General features: G+C 39.6%; 1 long non-coding RNA gene across 2 annotated transcripts; it reads left to right on the top strand.

The window, feature by feature from the left end:
• Positions 1-1,405: 1,405 nt before the first annotated feature.
• Positions 1,406-17,554, top strand: LOC134515274 (uncharacterized). 2 transcript variants are annotated; one of them, XR_010070928.1, is made up of 6 exons: positions 1,406-1,492; positions 3,821-3,947; positions 6,687-6,811; positions 9,548-9,816; positions 12,406-12,568; positions 16,314-17,554. It is a non-coding gene; the product is annotated as an uncharacterized LOC134515274 (long non-coding RNA). The 2 variants fall into 2 exon arrangements; XR_010070929.1 differs by lacking the exon at positions 1,406-1,492 and adding an exon at positions 1,589-1,714.
• The last annotated feature ends 1,409 nt before the right edge of the window (positions 17,555-18,963 follow it).

Below are 18,963 nucleotides of genomic sequence, written 5' to 3' on the forward strand. Positions count from 1 at the left end.
TGCCTATGCCTCCACCAGTTTTTCTGTCTCACTGGTGCAATAGTGCTACGTGCCTTATGTCTCAGCTGAGGGGAGGCAGAGGGCTGAAAAGTGGACTGTGCTTCTACTCAGTAGCAGCCAGTGGATTTACTCCTTTTCCCTGGAAAAGTATTGAAACAGAGCAGAGGTGCCTTATCTGTGAGTCCCTAGGAAGCAGGTGGGAGAAGGTAGATGTTTTGTGAGGGAAAAGGAATACAATTCCCAAAGACGGAGAAGGGAATAAGAAAAACTGCTAGACCTCCTAGTGCCATCTCATACTGTGGCCTTCACTGTAGGTGAAAGTCTTCCCCACAAGGACGTATCCCTTGAAGCCCCAAGGGTGTACTGGAATGCTTTTTTGGTGTTACTATCATGAAAATTCTCATGACATAACTCATTAATAAATGGCAGCCTTAGAAGTATAAGAATCAGTGTTACAAAATTCAGTTCAAGACTTCATGGAAGAGGATGCTCATATTTATTTTAAGTAAAACTGATTTCAGTCATTTGCACTTATTTACTCCTGTTTCACTCACTCATTCACTTATACTCACAAGCACCAAGAGGTGTGTCTAAATGGTCTGCTCAGGACTGTGTGTGTGAATGAGTGTGTGTGTGTGTGAGTGACACAAACAACAGGGGACATTAGCTATTGAGTCCTTGGTATGTCTCTGAGATTTGTCTTGATCAGGCACAACAAACTATGATTTGGACAAGCTCTTTATATCCTCTGGGAGTCAAGCGGTCATTATGGCATCATTATGGCCTCAGTTTTGCATTCTTCATCGTCCCTAATTCTTAGGCAAGGCTCCTGCCCATTGTCTTTGTTTTCTCATTCTAAGTATCTTTGTTGCTGCCTTCCTGTTGAGAGAACAGGAATGGCCCTTGTGACATATTGAAACCTTGTTCCCACCCTCCCGTTATCAGACAGCAGGCTTTCTGCTGCTAAGCCATCTTTGATGAGGCCTTGTTGGAGTGCAGACCTTCTAGTCTTGATGTATGCATATTTCTTATTACCAGCTTTATTGCTGTTGGTTGTACCCTTGGTAATCAATACATGCCATATTTTTAATCCTTAATCTGTACTGTATCACAGTAAATGTAAAAGTAAGTAGTGATTCAAAGAAGCGTAAGGATTAAAAAGAATACCGCAAGAATATATAAAGACTCACTAATAGGTAAACCAACTTATACTGGGACAGTACGAGGCTAAAAGAAATAAACCTATGTCATCCATTTTTCATGTGATAACAGAGAGGTGCCTCAAAATTCTATATTAGGCTGCTGCTCAATTTTATATTTATTACTAACCTGGAAATGGAATGATCGTCTGTTAGCAGATGGCATCACTTGACTGACAATGAAGTCTCTCGACAGCAAAGAAGAGATATCATCAATGACCATCATGGGTGAACAACTAACAGGATTTTTTGAGTCCACCTGCAAATCCTGTTCTTGGAAATGAAGGGATTTGGTGAGCTTTTTTTTGGTTTGTTTCTTTTCGCAGTCTGGGCTTCTGTGATTCTGAATAGTCTACTTATGAGAGATATGCATGTTGTTTCCTTTAGAAGAATTCAGAGCTTGAGCCTTGGGGCCATTGATCGTGTCAGGTATCTGGAGTATGCTGTAATGGCAGCAATCCAAGAGGGGAGATATCCTGGGTTTGTTGAAATCTGGAGTAGGTCCATCTAGAAAGGTAGGTCAGAGGGAAACTGTGATTACTTCTGTAGAGGAGTAGCTGTATGCCATGTGCATGAGTGAGGAAGGAACGACAGTTGTGACTGGTGCTGAATGTGCTCTGTTTTCCTTTTTTGTTAATTGAAAGAGATTTTGGGTGCATGTGGTGCAAGCCAGCAGAAATGCAGCATGTTATGTTCATGTGACCAAAGTGTAATCCTGGGTACAGTAGGAGCAAATTAATATTCCTTGAATTATTAGATTGGGAATCATTGGCAGGGGTCACAGAGAAAACGGTCAGCAGCAGGAAACCACAGAAAAGCAGAAACCAACGTAGTTGGCTGGCAACTTATGACACAAGGTGAAAAAACATCTGGAAAACACTCAACTTATCAAATGGGTGTTAGAGTCTCAGCAAGTCACCTACTGAGGAACTTGTCTGGCAAAACGTAACAGAATATTGCAGGAGGTATCTGATGGGAGTTCTTGCAAGAAAGTGAGTGATAGCTGCTGGTGACTCCATGACAAAAAAGGAAGATGAAGCCAACAGCACTGTGATAAGAGGGCAGCATGCTGCAATTTTGCTGTACTCGATAGACACGAATGCTGATCTTTTCACCGGAGAAGCAGCCAGGAAGACACAAAACTGACAACAGAAGAAGAAGGTAGAAAAAATATTGTCTGAACTCAGCGTGTGGCACACAGAAGGTGTCAAAGAATTTAAAGAGAAGAAATATTTCGCTTGTTTATCTCCTAATGCTAGATCCTGAGAAAGAAGGATAAAAAAATATGACAATTCTTGATGATAAAAAGAAATTTGATATAACTGACAATTCTGAAATGTCACAACGATTCTCATGACTGGAATGCTGAGGGCTCACATAACCTATGCAGGAAGTAAGTTGTGGTATAATTTCATGAAATTCAAAGTTCTGCCAAGCATTTCACTATAACCAAACAGGGAAAGAACATAAAAAAATCCTCCTGAAATAAACTAAGTATTTTCCCCTATATTTGAAGAAGTTAACACATGTCAGAAAGGTGTACAGCTCTGAGTTCCACTGGGACACCTACAGACACATATACAGGCCTTGGATATACTCAACAACAGATTAACTAACACCACAAACAAATCTACCTAACTCAATTAGGAGAAGCAAACAAGCAAGCAAGCAAACACACAAATGATATTTGCTTTAAAACAGTTTGCCTAACAACTAATTCTTATCCAACTACCAAAGAAGAAAACAACACCTTTCCAGGTATTGTCTTTCCCCTTTCTCTTTCAGTCTTTGTCCCTTTTTCTCACAAATATTTTGGAAAATTTAATCCTTTCACATATCAAAAGGATACAAGTGAATATCATAACCACATCTTAAATGGTTATATTCTATAGTATTGTCCCAGTATCAGCTTCTAAAGGGGAAGATCAGTTAGCATATGCAGGTAGGAAAGATTAACAATACTATTGTACTTGCATCCATTCAGAAGCCTAAATAAAATCCCAGAATTTGTAGATTGTAATTATATAAACAGAGAGGCAATTACTTCCTTAATACGTACATGTCTTAACTAAAGTGGTATCCACTGACAGCTAAGTTCAGAGGTTTTTTTTAGTCTTAATCAAATTTGCCTGAAATTATTAAGAACTCATAGATCTTTTTACAAAACTACCTTCTATATCCAAATGAGGATAGTACAATTCTATAGTTCAGGCACGCAGTAAAACCTTATTGAAGGCATCCCATCCTCAGTGCGTACCTATATATCTGTACCTTTGATTTTCCTGCAAGTCTCTTGAATTATATTCTGAATTATGTGGGCGTTTACCCCAAACAGCAAAAATTACTTTTCAACGCTGAACTGTTTTCCTGAAAATCTGAATATTGAACTCTACCTCTTCACTCCAAGAGGCTAACCAGAACAGAAGAGTCAAAGAAGCTGAGGAAAAGTCTTTACAGGATCAATCAACCTTTTAGTAACTAACTTCTTCAATATTTGACAATCTGCATATTATCAGAACCCCACCATATTCCTCACACCTATGTGGGTTAAAGATTTGATACTTCACATTTTTTAAATTCTGTAAATTGACAAATTTTTATTACTATCAACTCTCCTTTAGGCATCCTTGTGATTCAAGATCTCTCCTTATTAGTTGAAATTATAAAACAAACACGCTGCCAAGCTATTTTTACTGATAACAACACACCTGGGAATTTCTGAAGCTCTGCGAATATAACTGAACAAAGGTAAGCAGTGCTGGTCTAAACAGTAACCTCCAATCTTTTGCAATTTTTTTCTTGTCCCTCAAATGTTCTTAAATATTTCAGGATGAGTATTTAGGCTGTCATGTGGTACCACACATTAGGAAATGGATTTGTCTGGAAAATAGTCCAAGCAAAAAAAAGAATGCAATTCATCACCTGGATGAGTTCCCTGGTCCTGTTCACTGTGCATTTCCACCAGCTGTTGTCCTGGCATCTGTCAGAAATCAGGCATGGGCAAGGACAGCCTGAGACAGCATTGCCATTAGAAGAAATGTTTGCCAACTGGCATCCTCAAACGCATACACAGCCTCCTGCAAATATCATGTTAGGTCTCTTCATAAGACTTATATAAACGTACTGGATGTGCTTAGGTAGTTCCTTCAACTGTCTTACATGGCTGCGAAACTCCCCTTTCTCTAAATCTGATCACAGGCCAATGATCAGCACGCAAAAACACTCCAGCTTTTCAAGATAGCCTTTTTCACTTCCACGGTTCTCAATTTAGCACTTAACTGTGTCTGTTGAAATAAGCTACCAGTCTGCATGTGTGATAAATCACATTATTTTGAGTGAATAATGACACAACAGAAGTGTCTGCAATAAATCACCCCTCAACACTACCCTGCCCACTCAACAGAACACAGCCATAAAGCCTCATTTCTTGACTGTTGATTTCTTCACTATTTATAATTTCAAACAGTGCTGTGAAATAGCATCCTTCCCTTCCCTTCCCTTCCCTTCCCTTCCCTTCCCTTCCCTTCCCTTCCCTTCCCTTCCCTTCCCTTCCCTTCCCTTCCCTTCCCTTCCCTTCCCTTCCCTTCCCTTCCCTTCCCTTCCCTTCCCTTCCCTTCCCTTCCCTTCCCTTCCCTTCCCTTCCCTTCCCTTTTAAAGCTAACTTTGATTGAACCCCAGACCTCCATAACAAAGTCCAAGACATTCACTACATGTATGTTTCTGAAAAGAATCAACATCAGAAGGCAGCCAAGTGATTTGAAAAAAACCCCAGCATGTTTCTTGAAGGTATCTCCCACATTTGGAAACCACCTTCTGTGTCATTCTTGAGACTTTGGTGCTATACAAGATGGCTCCAAGTCAGTTTTATCACTCAAAAAATAGTTTTCCTTCAAAAAATGTCCCACACAACTGTTATCTGTGGTAAGTTACATGCATTTAACTCAAGAGGCAAAAGAAGCTACTTTTGTCTTTCCATCTGTGCCAGTTCCTTTGTCTGCAAACAAAGAGCTCCACTATTTGAATCAAAATATTTTCCTGATATTCAGATCTCTAATTGAAATCATAGGATGAATTTAACACACATCCCATTCATTCTAATTTATGAATAACTTTCTTTTCTTGTTACTCATTGAAGCAAAAATATTGAAGTACAAACTGTAATTCATTTTCTTCTAAATACCCTACATAACTGGACAAAAACTGTCATCATGCCCTACTTTCTTTGCAATTCTGCCCTTGCCCACCACAAAAGACTATAATGTTTTTGATTTGCTTCTCCATAGGAAAAGGAAGCTTGATCAGATTTGTTCTATTTGGTAGTTTCTAACTCTGTACATAATATTTCCTTGCATCAAGCTGTTTAGAACATTTACAGTTCTTCTCAAGATCCCAAACCTTCACATTCAAATGTTTAACTCCTTACCCAGTATGCTCCAATCCCCCTGAAATCTCACATGTGAATCATGCAGTCTCAGATTGTTAGCTACAAAATTTTCTAAGCAATTTTGACATGCAGAGATGGCATGCAAAGAAGTGATAGAAATTATAGTGTACTTTTACTGTGCTCTGCTTAAAATGACAAAGAACTCGGTATTCCTTCAGAATGCTAAGTGCTTAATATTGAATGAACTGGATGTTTATTGCAAACTTTTTTCTTAGTAAAAATTCATTTTCTCTTAAAGAAATAACTAATACCTTGAGAGGAACTTCTTTCCCATTATGGCCATGCTAGATGACATCTCTTGGACACCTGTGCTCCTGTTGATTGTCTGGAAATTGATTTCATTTCCCACTACCTACCTTCTTTCGATATATCTTTATTATACAAAAAGTTTTCTCCAGACCCAAGCATTCAGCCCACAAATTCATATCTGTACGTCCTAAAGCTAAATAATTTTAAGGCAAATTTGTTTTACTAAATTAAAAGACACCCATCTCAATGTATACAACAAAGCGCACATGCAAAGCTATGCATATTACTCTGACCAAAGCTTTATACGGGCTGACTTCTACGTTTCTTCCTGATTATCAACATAGTCTAATCCTAGCTTCCCCTATAATACTTCAAACTATTGTTCCAAATTACTTAAATACAATGGCCCATAAAGCTCAGACTCCCAACCCAAATGTCTCCAATGAATTAAAAACAGCCCCCAGAGTAGCAATTAAATGTCTCCTGTGCCTACTCATCGCAGGAAGCAAAGTCGTTCTTGATGAATTCTGTCAAGTTAAGCTACAGCAACCAGCACGTTCTTTCCCATCATCCAGCTGTACTTCTATGTTAAAATTCCTGTCAGTTACATAAAATGTCTGCCCCTCTCCAGCGTGTATGAAAGTTCAAAATAAAACAAAATACATCCAGTTCTTCAATATTTGTCTCTTCAGTTCCATGGCCGAAGGCAACCTTCCTCTAAGGTCTGTGTTTTCTCAATCATTTCTCTTTCTTTTAGATTTTTGTAAAATGTTTTTCCCTCTCTTGCTTCACAGAGATAATCACTGAGCAGAAGAACGCAGGTGCTTCTTCTGTTAAGCCCTCCGGCTTTCTATATAATGGGACGTTGCGGAGAAAAGCAGGTATTTTGTGTGGTAGGACCTCACTTGGATTGTTAAAGGTAAGTGTTTGACGCTTATCAGTATAAATTATTATGTACTTCAGTGATTTATCTCCAACATTAATATGGTGTCTTCTGATACACTTGCATGAAGTTCATGACCAAAGGAACTCACACATCACAAAACCAGGTCTGAGGCAGACTTCTGGCCAGGCAAGCGGTTCCTGTTCAAGAGAAAGGACATGCGCTGTTGGCTGAAGTGTTGTGCTTTCTCTTTTCCTCTCTTACTCTCCCCTCTTCTCCTTGCACATGGTGACAAAGGTGTGTTTGTTGGTGGCTGATGCCAGGGAAACAGAAAAGGATTGGGTGACTCTTGTATGTTCTCTGTTCAAAAAATTTGCCCACCCCCGATTTCTTGTTTTTCTTTGCATTAATGACTACACAACAACTAACTATACAACTATGCCTGTATGACTTACGTGACTAAATCTGCTTCTGCTGCAGTGTTTTGTGATGATTTACTTGTAAGTTCCATAACTTTTTCGCCAGCCGTTAGCTTAAGGCACACAAGCCCTAAGGGCTACACCTTGAATCCCGCATGTCCTGTCTACTTCATGTCCTAGCTGCTGGCTGGGCAGCCTATTCTTAGATCTCCTCTACGCTGCCAACTCTTGCAACACAATTATCAGTAATGGGTTTTGCCTGTCCTTGAGCCTGCTGCAGAGTGACACGAGAATCTTTAACTTTCTCATATAACTCAGCCCTCCTGGGGGAAAAAAGTGTAAGGAAAGCCAAATGATCTAATTAGCCTCAGCCTCACAGCGTGGAAAGGACAGACATCCGCCCTGCTTGCTGCAGGAAGCAAGAAGGTTCTTTCTCCATCTCCTCAGGGGCCCATACTTTTCCCAAGGGAGCAGAGTTAAAAAAAAAGAGACAGAAAGAAATAAAGGGCAAAGAAAGGCAGCTCAATTCCCTCTTTCGTCCTTTTTCTTTCCTCCTCAGAAGTTGCGATTTGTTCCTCTTGGCTCCTCTCCTTCTAGTGGTGCAGCAATTCAGCAAGCAGGTAACAGCTGCAACAGGATCCAGTGGCTGGAAGGACCGAACGTGCCAGTCTGCTAGCACAGGAGAAATAGTCACTAGCTGCCTAGCTTCTGGAGAGGGCTGGCTACCATCCCACCACTTCAGAGAACGAGGTCAAAACTGAGGCCAGCAGAGAAAACTCCATTTTTTTTCTCTATCCTCTTGGAAAACCTGTTCTTTATATCCCACTTTCCTTTCATCAGCAAAATATTAAACAATGTCTATAAACGCCATGCAGGCACTGTCACTCTGTTTGAAAAATCTTGGACTCTGACATATATGATTATTAGCGTGCTCATCCTGCAAATAATTCCAAAGGCCTCTGTGGAGGTTTCTTGTAAAATTAGGAGCAAGTTCCCCTGAGTAAGAAAATCAGAATCCATTGCAAAGTAGAAGTGATTATAAAGTTTCCTTTCATAGCCTATAATTAAGTTATGGTTACACCAGACAAAGAGAGTAGAAAGCTGAGGATCCTGGACGATTCATGGAAACTCAGTTCTGCTTTTTTCTTTAAATACATGAATGGTATATTTTTTTCCCCTTCTAGCTTTTGTCTTTTTGGTGCAAGGATTTCGCTTCACATATTTTCTGTACACCGGAAATGGGAATAAATGCTTGACACAGCACAAAACCTAATGCTGTATGTCACAATATATGAGTAAACAGATGGTAAATACAGCCAAGGGACTTCTGAAACTGGTCAAACGTTTATGTCAAACATACTGGAATGTCAGTGGGTTATGAAAGGTTGGTAGGTTGGTACTTCAAAGGGTCAACCTTTAGTAACAAAACCGCTTCAGAAAAACAACACATTCGAAGACTCAGAGTAACACATATTAGAATTAAAGAGGGCAATAGAATTTTTTTTTAAATGTCTGGAATGTGACAAAATTACAACTTTTAGCTGGTCATCTTTCCTCTGACTAAAATTGAACAGAGAATAGTTTGTAATACATTAGCATCATCTGCTGGATAGTGCAGGGAATACAGTTTGGAAACTGCGACACTAAATATGATATATAGCATTACTGTATTTAGCAAACCATCCAGAAGAGGCAGAATAGTTCAAACTCCTTTTTTTAATAACATCTCACATTTGATTTTCTTTCTGGAACTTTTTCTCTGGTAAAATGTGGGGACTAAATATTTATTAATGATATGAATATTAAATATATAATAATATATAAATATACAATAATATAAATATTAAAATTTTCTGCCTAAAAAGTCCTAGATTCAGGTACCAGAAAGTGGTGTGCGGTAACTGTAGGAACAGGAGACGTTCTGAAATTAAATATATTGGCATTTAATTACCAATGTAACATTTACTAAAAGAGGCTTAGTTATTTTTGCTGTAGAACAATTTAAGCATCTTTACAAAGAGACCCAGAAAAATAATTCACAGTCAGAAGGCAGCAGTCCATGTCACCTTAGAGAGGAAAAAGGAAATTGGCTTGTGCTGGAAAAACATAAAGCGCGGTGGGAAATAGAAGTCTTGACTATCTTGGCTGTAAGGGATGTCAGACGTTAATTTGGCAGATTGAAAGACGGATGCACTTCATGTGCATGCAAAAGACTGTTAAAAAACAACATCAGCAGCACTCTACAGGGATTGTTCTAAATCTCTCAAAAACCGAACAGATGTTGAGAATCTTGAACAGCTGTAACAGACACAGATCAGTTACTATTTTATTACTGGATATATTTTTTTGCAAGGGTGATGCTGCGTTCCCAGCAGAAGGCCCTGTGCCTCGCAGAAGGGCAGCCGTGGGGTGGACTGAACAAGAGTTGCGTGGGGTGGACTGAACAAGCTGCGGTGCCGCCTGCCACAGCAGAGCACAGCAGAACCTTCATAAGCTCAGCCTGCTGCAACGTGAGGGTCTTCTGATACCACAGGAGGAGCCAGTGGAGCCCCGGTACTGCTGATTCGTGTGAGAGGATCTCTCATTCTTTGGTTTTTGCATTAGTCACCCATCTAAAATCAGGTAATTCTGAGGGATGGGGCATTTCCTTCTTTCTCAGGCACAGAGAGTTGCTCAGAACCAGGAAGTTTTTCCTTTGTCTTTTCTTTATGCCCATATTGCTGTGGCTCGTGGAGGGGTTCAGAGAGAAGAAAATTGTCATTTCAAGAACACAGGGATGTATGTCCTGCATAGTGTAAAAAAACCATAAAGTGAGAATTTGTTTGAAATACTTTACTTCCTAAACACAGAAAAAGGCAAACCCATAAATGCCGGAAAGGAAAATGATGTCCTACAAAGTCATAAACTTGCATTATATAACACTGCACCACAGCCCCAGCTACTGATCAGCTGTGTCTTGAGAAGAAGCACCATAGTCCTTTTAAATACTCATGAATATACATAAACAAATACATCGCCTTTTTCTGTGTCATGCAGCAGGAAGTTTGACTCTATAAATATATTACGCTTTAATAAAATGATTTTTCCGTACATTTTTAACTTTTAATTTCTAGGAATGTTTTCTTATTTTTTATGTGTTTATTTGTATTTATGTATGCTGATATTAGCAGCTAAGACTAAAATCTGTAGGAGTTGAGAATGGTGGGTATGCAAGTTCTGGTCCTTTATTAAGCCCCCCAAGAGATCCTTGTAAGCCTCCCCAGCCTTGACTGACTTAAAGAATTGCTTTTTTTCAGCATTTTTGCCACTCCTTCCATTTATGCCTTCCTTCCAGAGTTCATAGAAGCTTCACAGAGCCTCATTTTTTTTGAGCTGTTTGTATATAGCAATATAGCAGGCAGACAGTCCCAGCCTTAAAACACTTAGAGCCTATTGACAATACAGAGTGACAATACTGAAATGAATTCAACAAAACAAATGGTTAGAGGTGAAGAGTAAGGAAGGTCAAGTAATAATAGCATGAGCATGTTCTGGTGACTGCCTATGATTCTATGTAGTTTTCTGTTTGCCTAAATGTACTTAGATGCTACTGTTTCATATTAGGTGTCAGAGGTGAATTGCAAAAAGGGAGCTAATGGAGATATTCTTTACTTTTTCTGTGACCTATCTATCGTGTATCAAGGTCAATGTAACAAAGCACTGAGATACCAGTACAAGTTGTGGAATAAAATAACGGAAGTTGGAGACAATGGTAAAGTGAAGGGGTGGATCAGTGATGGTATATGATAAAAGCACCATTATACAGAAGGTCACTTAGTTATAAGCTCGTGCAACTGAGGAACAGAAGTAGAACCTGGCATAGCAGAGGAAGAATAGCACAAAGGAGATCAGCAGTTGAAGAAGGAAACAGGGAAGATTATGAAATCATCAATGTTTTGAATGACTCTGAGCATGTGTGGCCCAGGAGCAGGGACTCCAGTTGCAGTGGAACAAGAGAAGGACTCGTATAACAAGTTTTGACATTTGGTCAAAGAATAGGAGGCCAGACCTTAGAGACATTATGAAGGTAAATAGAGCATGACAGTTTGCATGTCAGAGCCATACGTAAAATTATGATTGTGTATCTAAATGATGTGACTGACAATAAAGGAACATTTAAGTCTCGATCAGCTCAGGTTATAAGCAAGCCACAGAAAGGCCAAAGAGAGGGCTGCAAAGAGGGAGGCAGGATGAGGAGGTGGGAGCTAGATTTTTGAGTGTCTGAGTTGAAACCATGTCACAAAGCAAAGATGTAGTGTTATCGAAAAGAATCACGTTGGATAATAGCTGAAAAAGAAGGAAAGGATAAAAATTATTCATATGGTTCAGACTGTGAACTAGCAGGGAGAAGCATTAGAGAAGGAAATTAAGGTGAACAAGGGATGGAAGGATTTCAAGAAGCAGGGAGCAGTGGTCTTAAAGGCTCAAGACAAGATGAATGGGGTAGGAGTTGAGACCCTAAGATTTCCTTAGGATGGTTGATCGTTTGAGGCTAGAACACAAAAGCACCAACTGACACCTCTCTATCTTTTCTGAGGGCATGACCTAATCATTCAGTCCTTCCTTTTCTTCAGAAACGCAATTAGCATGAGAGAACAAAAAGAAAAATAGCTAAAAATACACAGTGAATCATGGAAAATTATATCTACTAAATTTCACAGTGTACTGCTATTGCCATAGTAACCCTCGTTGCTAGATTACTGCAAGCTGTTTCTTTGCTAAATTTTCCTGGAAGCTTTGCCAATTTTCAGTTTGATTTCAACATGAAGTTTAATAAAGAGTAACTCCGAGAATGCACATTGCCTCCTTCTATTTCTTCTTTGCCACCTCACCCTCATATTCCCCTTTCTAAGAGATAAGTCCTTTAGGGAAGAGTTTTCAAAAGCATCTGTTGCCAAAGGTGCAAATGGATTTATAGTAGGATTTCCACAATCTGTTAAGTTTCTGACTCTTGATTTCCAGTTCAGTGAAATGTAATTCTCTGTTGGAAAAGGAGGTATTACTTACAGCTGCTTTCTTTGGTTGTTTTTCTCATTCCATCTAGTAGAAAAGTCCAGCTCGTCAGTGGTACAGCACCATATATCACAAAGCAAGAAAGTAAAAAAATATGAGAGGGAAAACATGAAAAGGGGCTTTACCTTTTTGTCCTTCACTATTTTCCAAAACTAACAGGTTCCAACTGTGATAACTATCCCCAACCTGAGAAAGGTAGGAACTACAAAGAAAGACGGGGACTCAGCCAGTGGACTTATTTGGTGACAGTTTCTTTCTCAGACATTGCAGAGCTGCGTTTCATATGTGCTTTGAGGAACAGAGCTTTGTATTCTGCCTCCAGGTATGTAAAACTAGTTATCTTTTTTTTTTTCTCCTACCTTGTGGAAATTTCCGAAAACTAGCATAGGCAATGTATAGTGCCACAACAGAAGATGATCTGACTAAAAATGTTGGGAAAACTTTGTCAGTTAAGTTCACCATTGCTGTTGATGCCTGCTTGGTAATGCACACTGGAGCACATGCAGCGTCACTCTTGCAGAGCAATGCTGTTGATCTTTTCTGTTCAGATGTGGAAACATGTCCAAAAGAATGGTCTCCTTCTGGCAGATGTACAGGCTTATGAACTCAGTGGCATCCTCTAATTGGCACCCTTTGGCCAATGAGTCATGAAACCATGATGGTCAGAAACAGACCATATTTTAGATTTTGGGAATAGATGATCACTTTTTCCATCTGACATAGCTCATTAGAATGTAAAAACTGAATGCCTCTCATTTGTCTTTTAAGAGGAGAAATAGGATGATTGTGGCCATTTAGAAGGTCCAATAATGTAGTTATGTGGAAGATCAAAACCAATCAGGGGAGATCTCATGTGATAATTGAAATACCAGCCTGTTAGAGCCAAGGGAAAAAACCTGGGTGTAAAACCAGGAAGTTACTGGTTGGCTTGATTCTTGAGCATCTCAAGCCAAAGGCTGACCAGTCAAAGAAACAACTTTATGAGTCACCAGGTGCAGAAAGAAACTTTCATGCTTGCCATCAGCACACATGGAAATGCAAAAAGGATGTACAATAGATATGTAATCTCTTTTTCTTTGAGAAAAAAAAAAAGTTAAAAATAGAGCTGAAGGCAGTGCTTCTGGTACAAAAAGCTTTTGGAGTCAAAGGTTTTAACCTCTTAAAATATGACTCAGTCATCTACATAAACTTATCTTGGGTAATACAAATTTAATTCTTGCTGCTACATCATACTTTCAAAGTGCCTGTGGTTAAATCATAAACTACTGTGTTTCATCTACAAAATGGGTCAGTAATTTCCTTTTGTTGTTGCTCCCTCCTTCTGGATGGTAAAAAGGAATTCAGTAAGCTCTCTGAAAGTGAAGATGTATTTTCTCCTTAATAAACAAACACACAAACATGAACCAGAATGAGTATCAGGTAAGACCTTGCAGGAATCAAATAGCGTGCAATAACACAGGAAGAAAAAGCAGCTGTACAAAATATATGTATAGTGTCCCTTGAAAAATTCTCTATGCGGGTGCTTCTTTTGGTGACGGAGTTTGTTATCACCTTACAGGTGTATAGTTGTAGACTGAGAGATGCTATGGAGAGTAGGAGTGTGATCAGAGACTGACTGAGCTCTGGGATAGGTTACAAAAATTCATAAAATACTGGAAAGGTTTAAAAAAGAAAGATCTCAAAAGTTATAAGCAAGAAGTATATTCAAACGTGAGTTCTTTCAAAGGAAAATTACACCCACAAGTAGGTCAGCTCTGAATCACTAAATTAATTTTCAGTATTGGGTTAGGAAAAAATATTTCATAGCTTTTACATTTACAAATCTCTCTCTAAACATATTTACACAAGTCAGTTTGGAGTAAGCTATCTCAAATTTCCTCACAACTACTCTCAAAGAAAGTTCATCTACCCCTGAGCAGCCGATATACAATGGCTTATTGTTTTAGTGCCCACACACATGCTGTTTCCTAGAAATAAAGTCTAAGAAACATCTCCTTAACACAGAAGTCTAAAATAAGCATTGGATTCAGGGCCTAAAAGGTGTGAGAGAGGTCATCTTGCTTTTAAATTCATCTTTGCAACTCCCCTGCATGGTAAGCATCCATTAATGCTGCAGGATGATGAGCTTTCAGGCAAAATTAAAAATCCCCTAATCCCTCCCAGGCTTACAGTACCTGTCCAGGACTACCAGGAAGGGATCCTGGCGTTAAACTTCCAGCCGTGGTCATCTTTTCATAATGAAACATATAAGGAAATCAGAGAAACATGTCAGATGCTAGTATTTCAAAGTGTATTGGAAGTGAAAGGCTAAGATTCTCACACACTTGAATAGTTGGTGCTGCCTTCTTACGCTGTGCAGCCACATAGAATCGTTGCATTCCGTCCCACATATTGTCTCCTTCAATTAATGTTTCTTGTCAAACTATGTGGCCAGATGACATACAGGGTGTTGTAAAAGAAAAAGAATCTTTCCAAGAGAATTATTGAGCCGATAGATCAGTGCTCATCCTTTGTCTTTTAGAATCGTGGTGACTTTGAGGGGGAAATACTATTTATGCAAATGCTAGTCAGTGTAATGACATTTCTCAAGTCACACATTGTGAGTGTTATGTGGGACAGAAATGAGGGTTTGCCTCACTGGAATTCTCCCCAGCACACCCCAAATCTAAAAGTTTCCCTGCAAGTTACCAGTAAGGTTTCTCCATTTGACCCAACAGGGCCGGATTCCAGGGTGGAGTAATTCGGATGAAAACCTCTGAATTAGTGACTGCTCTTGTTGTTTTAATCTGGTTTTCTGAGGCAACAAAGATCAAGTGGTTATGAGGAGAGAGACATCCCCTTACCCTTTTAATTAGCTGGCAGGGAGTCAGCCTGGAGGTCCTGAGCAGAGAGTCAGCTCAAATGTAATTGCAAACTACTGCCCCAGCGAACCATGCTGCCCTTTGTGCAGCTGAGCTAGTAGAAACCGGGGGAGCAATCTATCTGGAGGTACTGAGGGAGTGGAAGAAAGGAGGAAAATCTGGGACACAGTTCTGTAAGTCACTAGGCCCCATTATTCCTCTTACTGATAAAACTACTTCTTTGCTAAAAAGATAGCAAGCCAAGGGCTTTTCTTGGTGCCTCTCTCACATTTTAGAGAACTGTGTTGTGGAGGAGCGAGTAGAAATGCAAAGCATGTTCTGTGCTTAATGGATGGCCCCTCCAAAATCATATAGAAATCTCAAAGCAACAAGATTACCTCTTCAACTGCAGGACAATTACTGTGAACTACCTTTGACATTGCAACTTGTGTTTTGTTCCTTTTAGTCCTCCAATTCCTTGGATAAACAGGTTGCAAATATGAGTCTTGACCTGATCCAAAATGCTCCTGTTATTACAGGACAGCAATACATTCATGCAGGCAGATCTGCACAGAGACACACATTCTATTGCAGCACTGACACATATATACTGTTTTGAAGTTGCTCTTGTTTGAATTTCATAGTGAATCAAAGCAGTAGCTAACTTCTGAGTTATATCACATTTTTTATCATGGTGGTGGGTTGTAAATAGATTTTCCTAGCAGTGACCAGTTCCCAAATATATAAAGTCAGTCAATAGGTCTTAAGACAAGCTCCAACAATGCTTCTTGAATTGCTATTAATTTTAAGCAGTTACAGAATTTACAAGGTTTATAGTCTGATTAAATAATTGAAAGGCTGACATTTTAAGAACAGTGTACAAAAGGGAGCTTAAAATTACTCTATTTTCATCTAACAGATTTTAACCTGGATAGGGCCTTGCAAGTTTCTGTTAGAAATGATTCAGTATTGGATTTCTCATGTAGAAACTCACTTAACTAGCAGAAGTGTGCTATTAATCAGCTACTTAAAACTTAGTCTGAAATGCCATTTCATGGCAAAGAGAACTAAAAATATAGAGGAAACTGGGAGGTAAGAAATTCTAATCTCTGCCTCTTCCTTATTCTTGAGAGACCTGTAGTTCATTCATAGGATGTTGTGACAAGGCTATGTGCAATAGCAAAGACTTGATGAGCCATTAAGATCTTTTTTGTCCTATTCTTATAGGGGTCTAATTTTGCCAGAGCCACGGGGCAACATGGAGCCTTCAACAGAGTCCAGCCTCTACCCAAGGAGAAACCAAAACTAACCTCATCAACACAGGAAACACCTGAATCATACAGTGTATTTCCCTGAAAACAGATGTCCTTTTATCAGCACTTTGCCTAGAGGCAACAGAGGTTCTGTTGTGTCCTTCTGCGTGTTTGTCTGGGTGGTTATCAGTCTACCAGCCTTGGAAACTATCTTCTGTCTTTCACAATGACTATCACTTAAAGCTTGTTGAAGGTGAGCGGCTGTCACATAAGGACAGTTATGGAAAGGCTGCTCACAAGAATATGAGAATCTGCTGAGGGGTAGGGTACTAGGCTGGATCACCAATAGTTAGATTACAAAAAATTGTAAAAATGAATCCTGGATGCCTAAGAGGAACACCATTTGTTTTGATAATGTGGGTCTAAACAGCACACAGATGTTGCCGCCTTTTCTAAAAACAGAATTCACCAGGGCAATGGTTTCCTGAAAAAAAAAAGTTAACTGATCTTACAGGTGCTTCCCTTAATAGTTGATGCATTTCTGAAACAGGTAATGTGCAGCATGAGACCTTGCTTAGAGCAAGATCTCTGTAACTAAATTTCACCAGTTTGCTGAACAAATGAAGAAGACTCCTTCTTCCCCTGCGTGCTCTGTCTCCAGTGCCAAAAAGAAGAGGTGTGGCTCTGAGCAGCCTCACCACAGCAAAGGCTCTCTACGTTCTGCCTCCAAGACAGCTTTGTCCAGACTGCACTGCTAATTCACAGTGGGAGCAGATCAGGTGCAGTCAGTCTGCAAAGGTTTGAGCCACAAGCGTAATCTGAGATTGCTGCTGTTATCCCCAGGACTTGCACAGCCTTAAAGAATTCAGACAGTTTCTTACCCTTCCTCAGCCTTTACGTGGTTTCACTGAGCTGCGCCGCATGTCACAGTACCAGAGTGACTCTGATGCACTGAATGGACGAGACACTGGAAAACTATTTTCTGAATCCGCAGGGATGGGGAAAGCACGTCATGCAGAGTGTTTAAGCTTTAGAAGTGCTAGAAAATAGGGACTATTTCTGTTATGAGGAACCGTCAACAAATACATTTCACATGGTTTTCATATTTCTATGCTGCATTTCCTACACCATGCAGTAGATGGCAGGAGCCAATCAAAGAATTTCACTGCATTTTTCGTAGAAGAAAATAAGTTGATCAGACTTATCTTTGTTAGATTCTCATGTTTAATTTAAAATAATTTTACAGCAGCTTTTTTACCTTTTTGGAAGTTCTTAATGCACATAATATTTCTCCTGTTGTAAGGTTTATTTCTTTTTAATGTGACTTGTATTATTAAAAGATTAGTCTTTCAAAATTGTGTTGATATTTCAGACTTTTTTGATGAGCTCTGAGATTTACCAGACAAGTTTCATAAATATCTTAACTTAAACTACACTTAAGGTTCTGGTTCTATGACATCTGAAATATTTACTTCCATGTTATTTGCATTTGATTCCATCAGTCGTACTACAAAAAACAGAAGAGGAACATGCTTAAGGCAATAAAAAAAGAGACATAAAAACCATATCAGAACTAATCATAACAAGCATAGGTCCAAATATTCACTTGCAAAGGATGACCCCCCCCCCCAGTTTAATAAAAAAGAAAATATTTTACTTTCTGATTGCTTTTCAGATTGCTCATGAAATATTTATTTTATTTTTTTTTAAAAGTGATGAGCAAACTTGTAACTATAAGGAGTATAACAGTCTCTTCTCAGAATTGGTTGCTCATTATGTCTTGCAATCCAAAGGGATCTAGTAGAGAAACATAAACAAGGATTATGAGAATTTCTTCTTTGAATTCAGCATGGTCCAGCTGGCAGTCCAGGGACTATGCAATACACCCAGCCCAAATCTGCTTCCTGAGAGGAGACAAGTGTGTGTTTGGTAGTGTGGTGCGCTTTGCCCAACCAGCTGAACATCTCGGCTTGTGCTCGCAGAAGTCGGGAGCTTTAAGACTGAATTTCCATTGGAGAAGAGAGTGAGGCTGCAGCCATACCTCCTCTCATGCAGGAGCATGGCCCAGCACTTACAACCCCTGTGTGGCCTGTGAAACTGCCATCTGTCCTGCGTTGCTGGAGGAATTGAATGGTGTTGCTTTAAGATTCAGAGAACAGGCAGTTAATCGTGCAAATGTGGAACCAGGCAAGCGTTAAAATTAGTGTTACTTTAACTGAATCCAGCTATTACTGTCTGGATTATCAGTTTTCTCAGGTGTGACTCACATAAACAGCTGGCTAAAAGGAAGAGCTACCACCACCTGTTTTTTTTTCTGTGCATAAACAAAAATTCCCATCAAAGCAGATTACCTGGGGATTGACTGTTACCGTAAATCTGACAATGCGAGCTTAACTGATAAATCAGATATAACGTGAATGAGGAGTTCAAAAGAAACTATTCCCACCTCTAAGTACAAAATTTTAAAACATACATTCTGTAGACAAGCAAGTCCACTCTATGCGCCCTCCCGGGCTTCAGCTGTCAGGCCCTGAACACAGCCTTTGCCCCCTGTCAGGGCTTTGGCTGCCTGTGCCCATGGCCAGCTCTGGTAGATGCAGCTGTAACCTGGGCTGAGGCTGCTG

This window comes from Chroicocephalus ridibundus, chromosome 4, assembly GCF_963924245.1.
Source record: "Chroicocephalus ridibundus chromosome 4, bChrRid1.1, whole genome shotgun sequence".
NCBI classification, from domain to species: domain Eukaryota; kingdom Metazoa; phylum Chordata; class Aves; order Charadriiformes; family Laridae; genus Chroicocephalus; species Chroicocephalus ridibundus.